General features: G+C 30.9%; 1 protein-coding gene and 1 long non-coding RNA gene across 12 annotated transcripts in view; one reads left to right on the forward strand and one right to left on the reverse strand.

The window, feature by feature from the left end:
- LOC129951624 (paired amphipathic helix protein Sin3a) overlaps window positions 1–21,855 on the forward strand; it is a 38,934-nt gene that overhangs the window by 684 nt on the left and 16,395 nt on the right. The window contains exons 1-2 of one of the 7 annotated variants that reach the window (XM_056063873.1): window positions 2,618–3,449; window positions 3,511–3,671. The exons of 2 other annotated variants lie outside the window; for them this stretch is intronic. The gene's annotated coding sequence lies outside the window, so the exon portion shown is untranslated. Of the gene's footprint in view, window positions 1–2,617; window positions 3,450–3,510; window positions 3,672–17,061; window positions 17,503–21,855 lie in introns of those variants that run through there. 4 more of the 7 variants (XM_056063866.1, XM_056063872.1, XM_056063870.1 and 1 more) reach the window with 4 other exon arrangements.
- On the reverse strand, window positions 11,496–21,645 carry LOC129951625 (uncharacterized). 5 transcript variants are annotated; one of them, XR_008782208.1, is made up of 3 exons: window positions 16,981–17,088; window positions 16,732–16,879; window positions 11,496–13,579 (listed from the first exon to the last, which is right to left on the reverse strand). It is a non-coding gene; the product is annotated as an uncharacterized LOC129951625 (long non-coding RNA). The 5 variants fall into 5 exon arrangements; XR_008782211.1 differs by lacking the exons at window positions 16,732–16,879; window positions 16,981–17,088 and adding an exon at window positions 20,939–21,645; XR_008782210.1 differs by lacking the exons at window positions 16,732–16,879; window positions 16,981–17,088 and adding an exon at window positions 18,308–19,465.

The following is a 21,855-nucleotide window of genomic DNA, read 5'->3' on the forward strand; positions in this document are numbered from 1 at the left end:
TCAACTGTTAACTTAATTTAGATTTAATATGTGTTTGGAAAACAAATTGGAGAAATATTTTTGTTTCGTTTTTGTGTGCGGTGCGCATTTACGTACCAACCTACCTAACTTGGCTGGCTGTTGGCTTTTTTACCCTTTTACCTTTTTTGTTTTTGTTTTTCATGTTCACAGATCACAGAATAAAGTGTAGGTATAGTTTGTAGTGAAAAAGTGTTACCATGTAAGTTTATGTTTATGACATTTTTCTTATAGAGGTATTAAATTTTATTGTTGTTTTAACATAAACCCTTTATTTTATAACAATATTTCTAAGATATTCTCACTGATAACAGAATCCGATAAGTACATGCAGAAAATTAAACGTCTGATTGCAACAGTCAAAATATTTTAAAAAAATCACCAGTTAATGGGGTTAAAACTCCGAGATTATCGTATCATATATACCCTGGTTACAAGAGGAGATCGAGGAATCGAATCGAATTAAGATTTCGATCCAGATATATGTTGGCACTGAATCGAGGAATCGAATTCAAATGGAATCTAAATGATATTTGGGTTTTATTTGCTTGCGTACTGCTACGTGAATAACTTTCAAATTTTATAACAATGCTCTCAACACAAAGACGAGCATCAATTTAAATTCAGCTTAGAACAAACAAGAGGGAAAAACTTATCGCACGCACACAAGCAAAACCTCATACACCAATAGCTCGATTATTCGATTAAGGTTTACAAATAAATTTTAGATTCAATTCACCTCTTTCAGTGGGATTGGATCGAGTAGGTAATACTATTTCGATCCGATCCAGGTCTATACGGAGCTAAATCCTGATTCAATTCTCCTTGTAAACGCGGTAATAAATTCCTTGTTCTTGCTTTAAAAACTCAGATGATGGAATGTTTGTGTTTCGTTTTCCTAAAATGACAACAGAAACAAAAGATATTCATAGGAACCTATGGAAACTTCAAAGAAACTGCTTAAAAATCTTAGAATTTTGTAAATCGGTACAATTTGATTTTCTAATCAACGATTAGATAATTATAAAAATACAATACTCGTTCTGTAAGAATCGTTCTCACGGCACATACATATTTGTATTTTACTTCAAAACCCGAAGGTTTTAAGTTCAAAGCGTTAAAGATAGTAAACAAAGTTTACTTTATAAACTTTTACCACAAGCTTTTGGTAATTTCTGAATTAAATTATTTTAAGTACCCTTTTAATGATGGTTAGGGCGCTGGACTGTGATGGAAGAGGTCTTGGGTTCAATCCCTGCCTTTGCCATCTAAAGTTTTTTTTTCAAGGGTAGGTACTGCATCTTGCGAGGAATCGATAATTCCTCCAAGAGATATTTTTATATTCATGAAAAGTACTTTGTCAAAATAGCCGTTCAGATTCGGCTTTGAACAGTAGGTCCCCTCTATCCCTGACAACAGTATTCGCACACAGGAATGGTTGAGAGTTGTAAGTCACTTTGCCCTAGTTCTCAACGGACTTTTGCGCTACCTAATTTACTTATATGTCCATTCACTAAATCAAAAAAGGTTATGCTTGAAGCATAATGAGTAATTCTAATAAATTTACTTGAAGAAAAATCAGTCCTTTTCTTAATTATTTATTTTCAATTTAAAGAAATTGTCTGTCAGATTTAAAAAAAAATAAAATTGGCCAATTTATCCCTGACAACATTACTCGCAAACAAGAATCGTTGAGAGTTTTAAGTCACTAGGACCTACATAGTTCTCAATTGACTGTTGCGCCACCTTAATTATTTATTTTAGTTTATATTTCAAAGATTTCTTTTATTTTCTTAAAAAAATCTTTTCACGATTTCTCACAGCAAAAGTGAGAAATTTGAGAGATTTTTTTTGTATTTCGAGAAATATAGAAATCTAATCTTAGAAGTATAAACTGGCTAAATGATTTTCAGTTCACAAATCTTTAACATAAATTCTTCCGTTTATTTAAAACAGCTGTTAGAATTAGAGCAACAAGAAATGAATATTTACAAACAAGTCGAAAGCAAGTAAAACATGTGGATACAAATTTGAAAGTTAAAACGGATTTCAATTGAAGTTGATAATCGAAACCGACAAATCAAAAGCTTAATAGTAGGAAATTATATTTAACCAGTTTATAATACCTACTACTACTATTATTATTTTTCCTCCCACTATTATTTTTCCTAGCCTCATCTTGAATAACTTCAAAAAGCCATGCTAAAGCCTTCTTGTCAATTATGAGAACCAAAACTGTTGATCATTAAATCAACTTAATTTGTTTACCATGAAGAAGGGAAAAATCCTCCGTCTAGCAGCAAAAGAAATTTACAGAACTTCTCTAGATTCGGTGTTTTAAAGCAGTTATAAAGTAAAATCTAATATTTTTTCCACAAAACATCAGTTTTCTTCGATTTTAAATGTCATGGCAACCAACCGTCAAGAGGAAAAGGAAACGTCAGATAGGATATTAGTTCGAAACGCATGTTGAAATTCAAATCGGTGCGGCGGCAGCATGTAAAATTATTATATATTTTTCTCTTGCGTATTTGTATTTATTATTTTTAAAAACCAATTTCCATGGGAGTACTTTATTTCTCTACAAAAAATGCAACAATCAAAATTTCTACCGGCAACACTGCTGAAGTGCTGAGCGCTGCCGACTGCTCTTAACTTTTGCGTTGTTGTATTTGTATAAAATATAAAATGTTCATGTTCAACTTTTATCTACGTTTTCATCGCACAGCACACTTGCAGCACCGCACCGCCGTGTGTCGTCGTAGTCAATCGTCGATTTGGTAAATATTTGGTCGAATCCATTATTTAGCCCTCTCGCTGAGTGTGTGGTGTGTTTGCTTGGTGACTTTTCCATAGACCATACTTCAAACAAAAGAGTGTCTGCCTTCATCTTTATGAATTTTCTTCAAAGTATTGAAATATTTAAATTTAATTAAATAATAATAAATTTCCTAAAAATCTCGACGAATAATTTTTTAAAATAAATAAACTTGAAAGAAATTAATACAATGAATAAAAAAAAGTTGATTTATTCTACCGTTCTGTGAATTTTATAGATGGCAGACATCAAATGATTCGAACAAAAAAATATTCAAGAAGAAAAATCATTGAAAAATGGATTCGACCAAACAACCGCGCGCCATATTGCAAAGGTTGGCCAGTCTTAATCCGGTCAGCTGCGGAGAAGGACGTGTTTTTGAAAATTTAATTGAAAACCTAAAGAAAAATTTATACCTAATCAAGTTGAAGATATATTTTTAATTTCCATAAATTATTGTGCTTAAAAAAATAAAGAAGTTAATTGACAGAAATAAAAGAAAAAAACCTTAAACAAAAACAAGGAAAGAAAAAGTGAACTTATTCGTGGAATAGTTTATTATAACTCCACCACACTCACTGCTGGTTCTGGTCTCGAAGACACTTTTTTTCAGGTAACCTTCGCGATTTTCATTTAATTTGTTAAATTTATTATACTCTCATTTTAAATATTAGTGCAAAAATAAACTAAATAAAAAGTCGAAAAGCAATTGCTCCCTGTGTCAAACATTCAACCAGAACGACAGAAGCTTCAAATTCATGTCCAGAAGACGACGAAGATTATTGCTTATCGTCGAAAAATTTATTCTGTGTGTGAACTAATTGCTTTGTTAAAGGTAAGGCGATTTATGTAATTTTTTTTTATTAAAAATTCCTTTCTTTTAAAAAACTAAAGTAAATTCAAATAGATTCGCTAAAAAGGAAAAAATCTGTTCGCCCATTTGTCTCACATAACCTCAGTTTTTTTCAGTTTAAAATATGTTTTTGTAATTTTTTTTTCTCCTCGTCTATACGTATTGTAGGAAGAGATGTGTGCTGTTTTGATATGTGTATTTGTCGTGAATTTATATATATTTTTCTTGTTCAATTGGGGGCACGCATTAAAATTAATAAATATCGGTAATTTTTCGGTTGGTGATTTTGTTTTAAAAGAAACATTTGTGTTTTGTATGATGGTGCGTCTTATTCTTCTTGCGCTTCTAATGCAAGTTTATAAATTTTATATAATTTTCGCAAAGATGTCATGAAAAAGTTTGGTTAGGATTCACAAAAAACCAGCACAGTACAGAACAGCACACTGACAGGCAGGCGAAGCGGAGACGTCATAGATATAGAAAACTAAAAAGCATTCTTGAATTTACTGTTGATTGTACTGGATTGAGACTCGTGGAAACATACGAAATCAGTTCACTAATTATCGCACTTAAAGAGTTCTTAAGAATTTTTTTAAAGAAAAAGTTTTATTTTTCAAGTAATTTTTGACATGTACCTACCTACCTAGTATCTTATGATATTAAAGTTAAAGAGAAATATGTGGCAGAGTCATGTCATCATACACTACGCTACACAGCTAGCTAAGTGAAAGATAGTATACCGAAGATACGAGGGCAAGAGAGACGTGTCTATATGTAAAATTATTTGCGCGCACACACAGCACACTGATGCATTTGAGGTGCTTTTGCTTTTCTATGGCACTCGTTCCCGTTCCCGTGTCCCCATTGCCCTTAGAGTTAGTCAGTCATCCACACATTAGATTTGGTTTTCTTTTTAAGAAAATTGTGTTGTGGTGGGTGGTGGAATATTGAAGGATTACATATTGCCATCCCATTGAGGGTGGGAGTTAGGCTCCTGATTGATGTTAGATTGTGCATATTTTGTACAATATGCGAATAGGTGGTGTACCTAGGTTTTGTTAAAATTTACAATTCCTAATCAAGTTTTGTGTTTTCTCTTCTTTCAACAGAATACAAAAAAAAAAACACCAAAAACAAGTTGATGAAAGAAAAGTCTCGTCTCTTTTCTACCTTCTTGGCGTGTTCTCTTTCTAGCTTGGTTGCGATGAACAAAGGCAATATGTGAAAAAAAGATGGAGATAGAGCGAAACCAGTCTGATTGTCGGTCGTTCTCGTTGTTGCTTTATCACTAATACCATAACATGCCAGTAACGTAAACTAGAATCTAGCTCTGGTGGTGGCTCCTCTGGATCTGCTGGATGGCAGTGGACACTTAACTTACTGTACGAGAGTACCTTTTTGAACTTGTTTCGGATTTTGGCTCCAATATTCCGATTCCTCAACCCCATCCCAATCAACGAAGTTTTTCATAGGTAGTGTTCTTTCTGTTTAGTTGTTGCTGTTTTTGGGTATTTTTACTCTTCTGCATATCAGTTTGTTGAAGGTTTTCCTTTTTTTTATGTTTACTGTTGCTTGCTTCCTTGCTTGGTTTTTGTGTTGTAGATTATAGAAGTCGCCCATGCCTACCTACATATGTGTTTCTCCTTCAAGCGTTGAGGATGATTTCGAATAGCTAAATTCAGATTTAACTTTATGTCTGTGCACTTTCCACCATGACAATGCAATAAGGAGAAATTTTTCAAAATTAAGTAGGTTTTAAAAGTTAAGGCATTGTTAACTCCAATAGGTAGCACAAACAAGGATATCCTTGGTAGAATCTATTTTAAATTTTAACCTACCTAACTATCTGGTGGGAGTAAAGCTATTTTTTTACACAGAATTAAATTCAATTACCTACCTACTTGTTACATATTTTATATATTCGGCATTTGTAATGTTTTACTTTAAAACTGTTACCCAAATGGTGCAAGAAAATTTTCAATTGACATCTTCTCGTCTTCTTCAAAAAACATTTTTTTGATTTTTAGTCGCTTTCAAATACAATATAATTATTTTTTTTTTATATTAGCATGTATTTAATGTAATATGTTTTTTAATGCTAAAATCAATCGTTGGTCTTGACATACAATAACCAAGAGTTTTGTTAGAGACCAGTCAAGTCTTTTAGGAAAACGCATCAGGGAAATTCAGGCACACATTAAATTTATTCTTGCCCGACACCATGAACAAAAAAGAAGAAGGTGCAGTGCATGCTGTCAAAATCGCTCACTTATGGACACAAGAAACCTATTTGTTTACGAATTATTTTGTATATTTTATATTGTTTAACTTATTTATTTGAAACAAAATATAAAAATAAGTATTGAAGGGTCCTCTTGTTAGCGCTGTATAATATTTTTGCACATTTTAACTGCAATTGTGTTTTAATCAGTGATATTCGTCAAAACTAGAAATGGCCAGGACAAAAATTGGGAAAAATGTCAGTAAAACAGTTTTTGTATCGACTAGACCGTAAAGTTTTGTATGTACATATTTTCTAACAACAGTTTAATATTTTTCTAAAGGTATCTTTATTAAGAATTTTTGTTTGTCCAATTGTAGATAGGTATAGGTGCTTTTTAACATTACAAATTTTATTTCGGGAATAAAAAGCGATAAAGATTGTTAAAATTATTATATTTGGTATAAAAGTGAAACCAAAGAGATAAACTTTTTCACTTAAAAGTAAATACGTTTATTTAGTTCATTTTTACTTGCTTCAATGGTGAAATCGTTTTCGATAAATAGGTAGTTGAATTATAATTGAAGTCATTTATGATTTTATTGCCCATTTTCTGCATTTCACTTATTGTGAATACACTTTGCTAAAGTGAATTTGGGTGTTCCACAATTCGTTATTTGAATTAGATTTTCGAACATGGAAATCGATGTTCTTTATTTCGGTTTGTTTAATTTTGTTGATCGCATTCAAATAAGATTTTTTATTTCTTTGAATTGATCTTTGATAGCATCCTTCTTCTAGGAATCGAAGGGTTGCAGCAAGTTTTTAAATTAAGGGAATCGATGAAGGCATTATCTATTTCCCTTAGAACATATTAAAAAGCGTTTTTGCTTAATCTAAAATTGTAATGAAAGTTTAAAAGGAGATATCAAGAATTTACTATTTTTTTTAAGAACAATTCTAAATAATTTTCACACACTTGTGTCAGGTAAATCTAATATATTTGATTTGTCTCGCAAAATTCGTTTTCTTATTTTTTTCTCTTGAATTCTGTTTCCTTTTTTCACTTAAAATTGCCAATAATATTGCATCTATCTTCCAAACAGCAAAAATTTTCCTTTAGAACCAAAAAAAAATGGGATGATCCTTCAGTTCTGACAGTTCGAAGCAATTTCGAAGTTTTTGAAATCGATCGAATTGAAGATATGTACATGCATGTATAGAAATTCGGTACATAGGCGTATAATTTGCAACAAAATCGTTTCATTGAAGGCGTTTCACTTTCTTTTTTTATAACAGTTTTAATTTCAATAAATAACTCTACCCTTAAATAATCATAACAATTGACTCGTCAAAAAATTCCTTTTTTAACATTATTTTTATGGAATATGCGCTAGTGAAATAACCTACTGCATTCCACCTCTTAAACAATTCTACCGTAATACTCGTGCTTCTAGGAATGCCCATAATTTTACCCTTGAGTTCCAGCTCAGACGTACTACGAAAATACAGAGATTCGTTTTTAGCCGTACTAGGCGAATGTGGAATGCCTTGCCAAGTTCTATTGTTCCTGTCATTGCAATGGTCAAGAATTTAAAACCAATGTACCGATACATCTTTTCCTAATTCTCTAACGTTTTGTGGTATATTAAAGGGTATTTAAAATCCTTTAAGTGTGTTCTATATCAAAAATAGATTTCAATGATAAAAACCCAGCTATTACTGACATCTAGACATAGCTTTGCGCTATGGAACATAAAACTTTAGATTTCGTTTTGATAGACATATCATTTCACTATGACGAAAAATTAACTTACATAAGGTAAAATAGTACCCGGGCATGATGTTTAGTGAGTTGGACTGTCATTCCAGAGTTCTTGGGTTCGATTCCTGCCTGTGCCACTTAAAGTTTTTTTCACGGGTACTGCCTCTTGTCAGGAATTGACAAATTCTACAAGAGTAAATCTTGTCATGAAAAAGTGCTTTCTCAAATTAGCCGTCCCTGCAGTTAATCGCACACATGAATGGTTGAGAGTTGTATGTCACTAGGCCCTGGTTCTTTACGGATAGTTGCGCCACCTAATTTATTTATTAAGATAAACTTTTATTTTTGTGTTGTTATTCTTATAAGGCCACTCGTTAGAGGAATTACTGATACCGTCTATAAATTGTTGTCCTGTCTTGCAAACACTTCTTCGGTTCAATATATTCCTCACTTAAAATTAAAAATGTATCAATTCATCAAATTAAATTTACGCGATTAATAAGCTATTATAAAGCTGTGATTTTCAAAGATGAATGAATATTACTGTTCAAAAAGACCTTTTGATGCATAACAAAAACAAAAACGTTTGAAAGCTTATGACATTTTCAACGTTTGTAGAAGAAAATATACCACTTAACAAATATTTGTTTTTTAGACGTCACTCGTACCATCGATAAATGTTAAATTGAAACTGACAATCCCGGAGGTAACTCCTACCATCGATATATGTTAAATAAGAGGAAAGTCGAAACTAATGATATATTAAAGAACACTTATTTGCTACCCAGTTTAAATGGTATGACTTGAATTAATTTTTATCTGATTTGTGGCTATCAAATCTTATTTAAATTGACTTTTTAAAGTCAGCAATTAATCTTTCAGTGAACTTAAACAAATATCAAGTTTGTTTGTCTCCTTATTATGTAAAACAAACGCTCGAGTCTACGCATATTGTTTATTAAGTTTTGCTTGTTCGATTCCAGAACCTAGAATGAGAGGACAAACAATTCATATTTTAGTTTAGAAAAAGTAAAACAAAAAATAATATATCAAGTTGCTACCGAAAGTTCTAAACAACATCTGCTTGCAATCTGGAAATCTTTCTTTGATGAAAAGACGTGAAAGCTAGGAAATATTTTTATTGTTTTCTTTTTATATTACTCTGCATTCTATATTCCTTTAATTTAACCAATGATTCAACAGAGCCAAATTTCACTCTAACAGAAGTTTTTAGCAAGTATCGCATTATTCCCTATAATTTTTTTATTTGAAAAATTTAGAACTTAACCATTTACGTGTATGTATGTGTATGAGGGAGCCCATGTATTTGCTTTCTTAGATCGTAAGATTTATAATAAAACATTACATTTATGATGCTCAACTCGTAAAAATTCTTTTTGCATTAAATTATGAAACAGTTCCTGATATTAATAAAACTATTTGCTTACTTGGTCCGCCAACTTAATTTTACTTTTTCCTTGGGCTGTTTAAACGTTGGGTTAAGTTAAAAATACTTGAGCGTTTTGCCATTCGAGAGGATTGATTAGTTACTTTTAATTTGGAGTATAGTTTTAGTACTATAAAACGAATGAATACTTTCGCGTTTTGTAAGTACTTTCTCTGATTGTTTACTAGTAAAAATTATAACAATTTATCAATGTTCAAAAGTTGAATAAAACAAACAAATGTTCAGATTTACAAGTAAAAAAAAGACAAACGTAATCTACGTTGTTTTCTTGAAACATTATAACACTTGACGTATGGTTAAGTTTTACTTGTTTGATTCATGAATATTTCTAAACTAAGTACTCAAAAATTAAAAATATATATTTAAATGTTGGCTCTTCTAAACTAAGTACTCAAAAATGCAAAATTTTTAAAATGTTGGGTCCTTCTTGCTACTACTGCATCAACAAAATCACTAAAGAAACATATGAGGAAGGAATTATTTAAAATCTATAATTCCTTGAATCTATTTTGACAAACACAATTCCCAATAGCTTAACATTTCAACTTGATATTCAACTTCTTAGTATTGAATTAGTGCAATTGTTTAAAGTTATTAACTCGCAATAAAACATTAACGAAACAACCAAAAATTATTTTTCAAATTTGATACAAAATCAATAGAAAACCACAGCTGATGAAATTAAGTAAAACAATTTCATTTTTTTTTTCTTAGAAAATATCTTCTTTCTTTTAAAAAGGTTTTATTGAGTTTAAATATGTTTTTGTTACATTATTAGATTTTTTTTTGTTCTTATTCTAAAATTAAAACTTATTTTTATATAAATACCAATGCAATACTTTTGCGCCGTGCCGTGTGTTCTAAACGAATTTGATGCTTTTCCTTTCTGATTCTCTATCACTCATCCACTTCGTCACATTGTCAAAATATAAACAGCTCACCACGATGTCACCATCACAGCAGCATACCACAGAATGAGAATTTATTTTTAAGTGTATACATAGATAAAAAAAAAAGCAAAAAAGAAACAAATTCTATTGTATCGGATGAATCATATTTTATCCGTGCTTCTTCCGCGGATGTTTTTTTTGTAGGTATTTTACTTTTTATTTGTTTCTGTGATTTGACTTATAAACTGGCATTTTTGGATTTATTTATTTATGCGTGCCAATATAAAATTATAATGGTTTGGTTTGGGATTAAAAAAAAACTTTTCTCTATAAATGAATATCTAATGACGTGATATTCATAATAGCTTGCAATTCGTTAATCTGTGATATGAGTCAAAAATAAAATTGATATAAAAATAAAAATATTGACGTAGATTTGTTGTTTTTGGGCATACATTCCAATTGAAAAAGTCACATTGAACGAAACTATGATCACGTATCCAATGAACCAAAAGGAGAGGTACTCTTTTAAAAGTAATTACCAAAAGCAATTTTGAGTTCATAAACATTCACTCATCATCAATCTCAAAGGAGATACAAAAAATACCAAAATTGGTGTTTTGTTTTTCCATTTGCTGTTTGCAGTTTCCCAAACAAGCAATGAGTATTAGTTGAACCATGTGCCCCCCTTTTTAGACTGTGATTTCAAGAGATCTGTGTTAAATTAAATACAGAAAAAAAAACTTGAAAAACTTGTTAAAGAAGCGACTGATTCTGTGTTGTGTTCGCTTTGGAATGGACTGATGAAGAGGCAATTTCTCACTTTACTTTGGGGCTCTAAAAATTCAAGACTTCTTTTCTTTTCAACAAATGCAGTTATGCATGAAGGAACATACAAAATTCATTCAAGAGTGAGAGGGGCACAAAAAATCAAAGATTATTTTTGTACCAAATCAACATCAAAAAGATTTAACATAAAATCAATAACCGAAGATTGTCTGAAGGAAAAGCAACAGCGATTTACACTAACAATGACAATGGGCAACCCAAAAACAACAAAGAAGAATATTTTTACTTTTCACCTCCTTTTGCCTTCGCCGCCCCGCACCGTCGTCAAACCGACGTCATATTTTGTGTTGCGCACGAGTTTTACCATCAATCGTCCGGCAAACAATCGATTTTTTTTTAAATATATTATTTCATTCGTACGTAGTATCCGTTTTCTTTAGCTTGTCGCTGTGGAGTTGATTATAAAATCAGGTTACGAGCGATTAATACCATATTCCTGTTTCAGCGCGCGAACTCTCTAAAAGGCGAACGAGATAACCAGCACGATCTTGTTCACGACACGGCCGACGTCGGCGGTGGAGGTAGTGGTGGTCCCATACGCGGACCCATAGCAATCACAACGCAACCAAATAAACACAAGCCACCAAGAGCAAAATCGCTTATGTTGGGACTGTTGTTTTTTTTTTTAATTATAATTTCCACAATTCTCAAAACGCATTTTCAACTAAAGTAAAATAAAAAAAATATCGCACCCACTATGAAGAACCTTGTGGCATTCTATTCGTGTACAGCGTCATTGGATCATTTTATTCGACCGAAGAATGTGAACCTCCGAGAGCAGATATTATGTAGATAACGTTTCCAAAAAATATATATTTTCAATATAAACAGCAGCACCTCTAATTCAAATCGTTTCTCTTTTCGCCACAATGGTATCTCAATCGCTCTCCTGAGGAGAACATATTATGACTATTTTTTCTTCTTCAATAATTATATAAACATTTTTTTTTATGTATTTATGTACACATATAAAAAGGCATTTATTTTAGATGCACACACGAAGAGTTCTTCTCGTTTTGGGGTTTATTTTTTTTTATTTAATCGGAAAGGAAAAGAGAACTGTGGCTCTAAGTTTGAATGCCCGTCGTCGACTGATTTCACAAAACCACTGAAATGAGAATACTTGGGAAAAATGTCTTGTGTTTGAATTGAAGCAAAAACCAGCGACGACGACTTTGATTCTGGTGTATTGGATTAGTAGACAATAAATTCGTATATACTTTGGGTTTTGGTTACACTCTCGCGCAAACGTTTGTTATGCTCTTTAAATTTCCTATACGATAATATTTTCTTTTGTGCTTCATTAAGTTATGGTGTTTCTTGAACGATAAACATATTTTCTTATAGATTTCAATGAAATGTTTATAGGTACGAGGTTAAATAAGTTGTAAATGTATGATCTGTGAAACCATCACGATGATGCCTATCGAAATTCTGATAACCCAATTCAAGGTTGTTTTGTAGTTGATCTGTAACATTTTATTTATATGATGAATTGAGACTTAACATTTAAATTATAATAAAGACTTTTCGATGGTTATTTTTACGACATGGGTTTTTAGTGTGGCGGAAATCTGTCAGAGCCAATTTGAAGACTTTATTTGTTTAGAAGAATTGATCCGCCTAATAGGGACTAGGAAATGGTAATGTGTTCAAGTAATTTCTCAAGCCATGGTAAAAGATAGGTATTGCTTTTCAAAAACCAAGAAATAGCAATGAATTTTTAATGTTGAATAAAGACACGCATAAAAGCTTAATCAAATACGTTTTTGTTCTCATAATAATTGGTTTTGTTCAAGGTTCTGAAATCAAGTCTATAATTGATATCTGCATGCGTAAACTGAAAGATGCTCTTTTTACAGAAAAAAAGTCAAAAAGAATAAAGAAATGGCTCGTTCTCCTAAAACTTTTAAACACCACTGTAAACTACTTGAAGAAACTTTATTTATAAGTATCTCATTGCACACTTTTTGCTAATCAAAAAAACTCAAATATGTATTCGTCTAAAAGTTCCACATAACCTTGCACGTATACATTTCTAACATTTGTAACATTTTTGGCTTTTAAGTCGTTTTTATTTATATTATTTTATTTTTAACCAAGAAATAATTCCACTTTAAATTTAAATAAATCATGGAATTCAAACAATTTTTGCATTTATTTTTAATAAAAATTGTACTTTATTTATACATTTCGTCGTATGTTTTTAGAACCCCACCTGAAACTAGCCTTTTTTTATTGTTATATTTCATTTGTTTGTATTATTATAACTTTAGGGCAATTTGTTTTCTGTCTCCACTTGCTGCTACTGTCATTTTCTGCCTGGCTGTAGTGCAGTGTTGGCGCAATATTTTGTGGAAAAAATCAGTCTGATGTTATATAAGAATTGATACAACGAAACGCTAAATAAGATGTATAACTACGTGTTTATTTTTATATTTTTAATAGAAAAAAGCTCTGACGCTTTGTACCTGCGCCACGCCACGCCGAGCCGCTTCGAACGCTTTTGCTGTTGTAATTTATAATAGATTGAATGATATATATAAAGGGTGGGTGATATGCCAAAGCACGTCGTGTGAGTCTGATGAATTTCCTGCTGTGTCGTAGCGCTGCGGTTGCTGACTTTGTGCTAGGTCATGATTTTGGTTGCTCTTCCACACACGGTGCAAATAACTGAGAATTAGGGGCTCATGTCGTCTTGGTGGTGAAAATTAAAAAAATAAAAGTTAAACGTTTTTGGGGAGGAAAAAAATTAAAATAAGAAAAACATATGAAAACTTTTGCTAGTACAGTCAGATTTTTGTTCAATTTTATTTTTGGTGGTTTTGTTGGTTTTGTTAGAGGATTTGTTTATACAAAATTTGTAAGGTTGGTGTCGAAGGCACTCATGTCCGTGTTTGTGTCAATAATAGATGTATTTTGTTTCTTTTGTCTTATATTGCGCTTCTGATACGAATTTCATCGATTTTACAAATAATCAAGGGTTGCTCAAATATAAAAGCATTCGTCTTGCGTAAAAGCATCGTGTGCGCAAAAATACAACGAAAACAGTTTTAGCTTTTGAATCCTGGCTGTGTCAGGTACAATGGGAGGTAAAAGGGGAAATTTGGGTTTTTGGTATGCAGATGAAGAGTATTTGTTGCAGGAAAAGGACGTTTTTCTGTTTCTGATTTGTGGTTCCTCCATATAGGTATAAAACCCATAAGAAAGTCGAGTCGTATCGCTGCCAACATTGCATACCTAGAAACATATATGCAATTTACGCATATTCCAGTCGGTTCGAAGTTTTTTGTGAATATTTTTTCTTGTTTGTGTTTTATAAATTGAGATAGAGGTGTTTTATTTTTTCTATTAAAGTTTATAGGTATGATAGGAAAATTTTATTTTGGCAAATTAGTAAATCTGGACATGCGCGCAAGTTAAGGAAATATCATCGTTATGAAAGAATTTGCAATAAAAATGTTATTTAGAGAAGATGGGGTGCTTTAATTTAATTATTCTTCTCACCTGACTGCTTGGGTGTTGTTATTTAAGAAGAGTATTCTGTTTGGGAATGTATTTTTATCATTTAAAGATAAAAAGTAACAATTTATTGACTTGATATCTGTGTTATCTTTTTAGAGATAGTGTTTTGTTTGGTAATGTTATTGTAAAGTTTTCGTGACGGCTTTTTGTTCCCTTCCTCTTGTAATTATTATCAGTTGATCATACTATCATATTCTTTGGTTTTTGCACTTGCGCTGTTACCATGAGTTGCTCTCAAATTGGTTTACCAATACCCATAATCACCTATTTCTACAGTCTTTCTAACTAATAGTAGTGTGAATTTCTGTGTAACTGCGAAGCACCCAAAAACAAGAGGGGCAAAATTCATTTTTATCCGGGATGTTTCGGTATGAGAACACATATTCCTTTTTTTTTTGTTATTGTTTATCATAGCCAATGTTTGCAGCCTTTGATAAGGGAGTTTGTTGTCGTTGAATACAATACAATTTGAAAGCAAGAATTAACTTGAAATTTAATTGATTTTCTTCATTCATTTGTCTAGAAGCAAAAAACTTTATAAAAAAAAATAAGTCAATTAAAAAATTAAACTTTTTGTTAGAAGTTTTACAGGATTAATTTAAATTTAGATCTAAAAATAATGTGAACTCAAGTATCATACCGAACTAAAATACAAATATTCTTAATTCCAGAGTTTATAGAAAGCCAAAATCTAGTGATTTGGTTCTTGAATGAATAAAAAATGATCTAAATAACGAAACTAGAATTCTTAATTAAAAAAAAAGAAAATGAGCTTCACGTTGGGCGCCACACAATTTCTAGCTTTGTATGTTGTCTATAAATCAAAAAGTGTTGAATAAAATAATCTCAATAACCAAATAGTTGTCTTAAAATAACAAAAAAATATAGTGGATAAAGAATATTGATTTTACTTGAGCCTACCGCAAACTGACTCATATCGAAATGAAGTACACGAATATTTTTGCTATGCCCAATTTCTTTATGTAGTATTACAAATTAACATCGTAGCAAAATGGAAAAACTGTTTTGTACATATTATGTTTCAGTGACATGTTTTGATTCTTCAATTTAGTTCTGTCAAAATTAATTCCAAAGGAGAACATTTCAAAGCTTTACAAAACTTAGATGTTAGTATTTTTTTTGGCAAGGCATAACCACTGATCATCTTTTCGTATCAATAACCGAAAAAAAACTTAGTAAGCGGGATAAAAAGAACGATGGGGAATCATCTAAAACCTGCCGAAAGTTTTTGTGGTGTATTTTTTCTCCACTGTTTTTCTGCCTTGTGTTGTTTGTATCTCTTGTTAATCCTCTATTTTATGTTTTGTTATGATAAAGCAAGAACTCCTCACGTTGGGCGCCATTTTCTCATAATATTTTTTTTTACACTTGACAACTTTAAAATTTTAAAATGAGTATTTATTTCTCCTGGTGTTTAGGTATATCCAAACTTTGCTGAAATAAACCATTGTATAAGTTAGTTTTTATATTTAATAATAGTAACGCAAGAAATCCCCACGTTGGGCTCCATTTTCCATTATTGAAATTGTAAAGATAGTTTATTTCTTATGAAATTTAGGTATATACAAATTAATATCTAACCCTAAGGAAATAAACCATCACATGAGCTATTAAGTTTTTATTTTTGATTACAGTAAAGCAAGGAATCCTCACGTCGGGCGCCATTTTTTCATATAAATATTTTTTTACAGTTTTTGAGTTAAAGTTTTTTGTAAAGAGTATTTATGTCTCATGATATTTAGGTATAACCAAAGTAATTTGCAGCCTTCATTACTGAAATAAACCATCGTATGATTTAAACCAAACATATAACAATCAGCTGTTTCGTTGTCAAAATGAAGTATTACATATAAATATATATATATTTATACACTATATACATATGTATATACATACATATGTATATACATACATATGTATATACATACATATTTACTTATATACATTATAAAATACAAGCCTATATAGATTATACTAAATGACAGGTATTTCCCAGAAACAACTAAGATCCCCTTAAGTTATTATCTCATTATTATAATCTTCGATGGCAACTCTGTTCGTTGATATTTTCTATACAAAATTCAAGAGTACTTAAGTAGATGTATTGAAATTGAAAATCCGGTTTTTAGTGTTTCTCTTCAAGAGATAGAATTTGTAACTCAGTTCTCAAATATACGTTTGCGCATTTATATACCTCTAGCTCACTTATACAATCAAACATCTACCACTACCACCACACACATAATATTTGTTTATGTAGAAATTATACAATACAATGCAATATCGAATGAATTGAAAAATACCTTTTGCCAGAAAAGTATAGTGTGTTTAAAAAACTTTTAGTGGAAAAACGAGATATACAGTTTCTCCTGTACAGACGATAACTATGTGTATGTATGCAGGTAGAGTTTGTTGTTGCTTGGGCCTTTGATACCTTCAAATATATTACCCCTAGAAACACACATACAAACACAAATATGTATATACATAAATCTGTAGTATATAGAGTATAGTTTATAATATATAACCGAAAAACAACAACGTTGCCATACACGTATTTAAAAATGTATCTATTATCTATCTGGAAGAATTATATGGAGTATTGTCGATCGAAATGTCGAGAGCCGAGGAACTGCTGCTACCGCGTCACTTTAAAAAACAGCAGCTAAAACATTTTACGATTATTTAAACAAAAAGAAAATTCAACAAAAAAATTGAATAATAAACTTTAAACAAAAATAAAACGCTTTCGTTTTTTGTTCGACGTTTAAATCCATCGAAAAAGTGAATAAATTTAATCGGAAGGTTGAGATTGACTTCTCCGACACGACCGAACCGAGTGCAATAACATCTGAAAGCGAATATTTTATGTCTGTCCAAGTGAAGAAAGTTTACATTAAAAGCAATTAAATATATTTAAGTGAAAAAGCAAAAAAAAAAATTTCTTCTGCCAACGTTGTTGAATTTTTCCAACAAAGCAATAAAATATTTGGAGTGATTATACTTTGCAGTGTAATTTTCCAATAAATACAAGAAATGTACAGTCAAGCAAAGAAACTACATCTACTACTAAGGTGAAGAATAATTAAAATTAAAATTTAAATTCAATTAAATTAAATTCAAAAAAATTACAAAAAAGACTTCAAAATGCCTATCCAATGTGTACCTACATTAATGTTCATATATTTTTATATTTTGTGTTGCTTGTCTCGTTAAGTAGTTTTTTTTTTTTAAATTTTTTTTCTAGGTTAGGTCACTCTATTTGTAATTGTGGTTATAATTATTTCGTTTTTAGTTTTTTTTTTGTTCTTCTATATTTTATTTTGTTTTTCATTCGTTTTGCTTCGTTGTGGTGTTGTATTTATTAATAGATTGTTTTTCTTGTCTCACGAACAAAATGGTTGACAAATTATCCGGAAAAATTAAGGAATTTGTGGCTCGGGTTTTGTTTTCGTGTATTTTATTTCGGCAATACAAAATAAAAATCCACAAATCATGTGTATCCAATGACCAAATTTTGAAAACGTTTCAAAAATTCAATGGAAAATAACGATTAAAAACGTATAGGTATCTTATCATCCTTCCTATACTAAAAACTCTAAACCAAAACCATTCGATGATGGTGATGATGATGATGAAGGTGGCAGCCAGCAGTGCTATTATTATTTGCTATCGTCGTTGTCGTTTTCGTCGTCGTCGTAGTCGTCGTCGGTCGTTGTTGTTTTTGTTGCTGCCTTCACCTCTTTCTCTTTGAGAACGTTGTGTTCACATCCGTGAATCGAATCGAATATAATAAAATATATAGTATGACTACGTATGTACATATTTAGATATATGGTATGTTTTAGTTTCATTATCTAAAGTACACACGAAATTTACCTGCTTTTTGCGAGAAGAAGAAAGGTGTGAAATTAGAACACAATTTTTCGATAAGCTAGGCTGCTCCCCATATTTCTTCAAAGTTGCAAAATTTATCGAAATTCTGTAAAATTCCTTATCCGATGTATCAAAATATTATGACATTTTGAACAAGTTCTATCGTGTTTTCATTTTTATTTTATTCATTTCGATAATATTATGTACACATTGTAAAAGAACACATTGCTTAAGCTTAAGTGAATCTATCTCTATATGATTTCACTTCTGCTGCTGTATCTCTCACTTTTTGTTCCTGCCTGCCTCTTCGTCTAAATATTTAGTGTTTTTTGTTTGTGGTTGTGGTAGTGAGATTTTGAGTCTTACTCATACTTTGAAGAAAATAAAAATGCGATTGCGCGGTGTCGTTTTTTAAAATATACTTTTTCTGTTGTATCTTTCACTACAGAAGGGAGTTTTGTTGTTTTCTTAAAAAAAACCTACATTCCGTGCCCGCCTGTTCATAATTAAACCCCAACAAATGGTACTTATTTCTTGAAAATGTACAAAATATACAACAAAAGTACAATTATAATTTTTCCAAACAAAAACAAAAAATAAAGTATTTTATTTTTTGTTTTGTTGTTTTTAATCAAAAAACGCATCAAAATTATCATATGTGTATGTATTTTATTCATTATGCACTTACCTACTTTTTTTTGTTTAAGAAAGAAACAAAAAATAGGTATAGCAGACAAATAATAAGAACTTAATCATTTGGTCTTGTGGAGATAATAAAATGGGAACGTAAACACAGAACACCCATAAGCAAATTACGTCATACTATGATCTTAATGATTATTCAAATAAATGCTTCTACAATCTACAATATTGTAAACATTTTCGAAGTAAGTAGGTATATTTTGGCAAAACAGTTTTATCAGATAGCATTCGGTCAACCCAAATAAAATAGAATGATTAAAATATTGGTTTGTTTCATATAAAAGGTATTATTAATTTTTAAAAGCAAGTGTTTTTCAGTAATTAACATCATTAATTTTCCTAATGTAATATAATGCACTAAATACTGAATTCATTTTACAAATATCAATTAGATAAACCTTCTTTAATTAAAAAAAAAACACACTCTTCTAACCAAGTGTTTGGAATAAGAATAAGGCTTTGTATGAACTGCTGCATGTTTCCTACTTTTCATGGGCCGTACATGTCAAAGAAAATTTGTATTGGGAATGAAAAACACTTTTTTACCTTCAGTGTTAAACAATTTTTTCCACTGGGACTACTCTTTACGAACTCAATATTTTATAAGAAATATTTGCTCTGATTTTTTTTCTCTGGGCGATAAGGCCGATTGTATATGAGTAGTCAAACCATTAATTGCACCAAAGAAATCTTCAATCCTTCATGCATCATATAGCAAGAAAAAGTTTACATGGATTCAAATTATTTAAGACCTGTGGGAGAACTCAATTCTAAATATCTTAAAGGGTATCATTTATTTACTTTGACAGAAAATTAATAAAATCAGTGTTATTTAAATTCTTAGCTAGGTATTTGTATTGAAATTATTCCAAATTTAGATTGGGGGCTAGAGGGAATACAATTTTTCCTAGGAATAATTTCCAACTTTTGCTTGTAAGCTCAAATAAAACCAAATGAAATGAAAGCTAAGGTCCCCAAAAATTGAATTATTGATATAACTTATCAAACTCCAAATAACAATTTTGACATTCAGCCCTATCATAAATTCCATCGTAATCGGAAATTTGTACGAATCCCAAAAAACTTTATTATGACATCCGTTCGTTATGTAAAATCTCATAAAATTTTGCATTACGAACCAATTTCATGATACAGTTTTTCGGGATTCTTAAAATTTCCGATTACGATGGAAATCATTAGGGCTGATTATTCGCACTTCTAACTTTCGAAGGTGAGAAAAATTCTGTGGAAAATTTTATTCACGATAGCCCCCATTTTAACCAACATTAAAAATTAATCCTAAAATCATAATTTCTTTAATTCACTAGTTCAGTGAAACTTTCTTGTAGTTAAAGAGTTTCTTTTACCTATGTGTGCAATTCTAACTTGTTTAAAATTGAGTTAAAAAATGTTTTAACTTTCAGGATTAAAATTGTTCATTGGCAGAGAAGTTGTCCCTTTGTTTGCTGCTAACAATAAATATTTAGCCACGCCATCTACCGTCAACTTAGGTTTTTACTATGAATTTAAGTAGACACAGTAGCTTTTGTACGTGTATACAAATTAGGTTTTTAGTCAGTTGAAGCTTAGTTTGTTTTATCAGAGAATTTATCAAATTCAGGCTGGCGTTAATTTGAATTTTTTTGTGTCTTGTGGTATATTCAAAAAGTACGCACGTTCTTAAGAGTAAACAAACCCTACATTTAAAATAAAACATGCTGTTGACATGAACACGTGGCCCTAAGCAAATAAAATTTCTCAACAAACGTTATGAATTAACTTTCTATAAATTGGTTTGAGTAGACAAAGAACGAATGGCCATGATCCAAAAATCTTGACTAAATTTATTATTTATTCATATGACTTTTGGAGTCAGTCGATAACTAAGCTCTCTTTACTAACTAGTTAAACTAATAAAAAAGTGATAGGTACCTTTTTTTTAATCGTTATCCAAAGTTAAAATGAAACCAAGCTTTATCATTAGTTTACCCAATATTCGATTATATTTAATTGTATGATGGGAATTGAATCAACAAATGATTATGTAGGTACCTACTTATTATTCTTGTAATATGATTTCATATAGGTAGGTACTTTGAATATTTTTTCAAGGGAACTTTTCTAACAAAACTATAAAATTGACACAAAATAATACTGTTTACGGAACTCCGACCAAGGCTTTCTTCATATATTATTTGATTTTCATTTCATTCGCTAGGTCTTTTGTTGTTATTTCTGTGTTCATCTTCTGCTGTTTCTTTAGTTTGACACATTTCGTTCGACCGAACTAGCTGCCCTTGTTGATATTTTGTTTTAACATTTCGATTGTAATCTTTTTATTCTTAAAATTTAATCAAAAATTCCTCTTTTTTAACACACAAAGTTTATTCAAAAGAAGAAGAATGAGAAGCAGAAAAAGAAGAAGAAAAGATAGAATAGTGAACAAAATAAAAAAAAAACACAAATTTGAACAAAATGTGAGAGCGTTTAAAGAAACTGCGCAATTTTAATTGAAGGCGCGAGTTCCATAAGAGGAGAAATCGACATCGCCATCGACAACGACAGATCCCAACCAGGCATATGAAAATGCACAACTAGCGCCCATCCGATCCGAACTTCCAATTCCAACAACCATAATTGTGTGTTTGTGATGATGATGATGGTCAAGCACTATTTAAGAGAGTAGGAACACAACACAGCAATAATTTGAATTCGGTTTTTCTTACTTACAAAAACAACAACAACAAAAGCAACACAACAACAAAAAACAAGATTAGAAATATTGAAGAACAAAAATAAAAATGAACTTTTTCTATTCGTAGATTATTGAACTACTGAAAATGAAAAAG

Source organism: Eupeodes corollae, chromosome 3 (assembly GCF_945859685.1).
Source record: "Eupeodes corollae chromosome 3, idEupCoro1.1, whole genome shotgun sequence".
Classification (NCBI taxonomy): domain Eukaryota; kingdom Metazoa; phylum Arthropoda; class Insecta; order Diptera; family Syrphidae; genus Eupeodes; species Eupeodes corollae.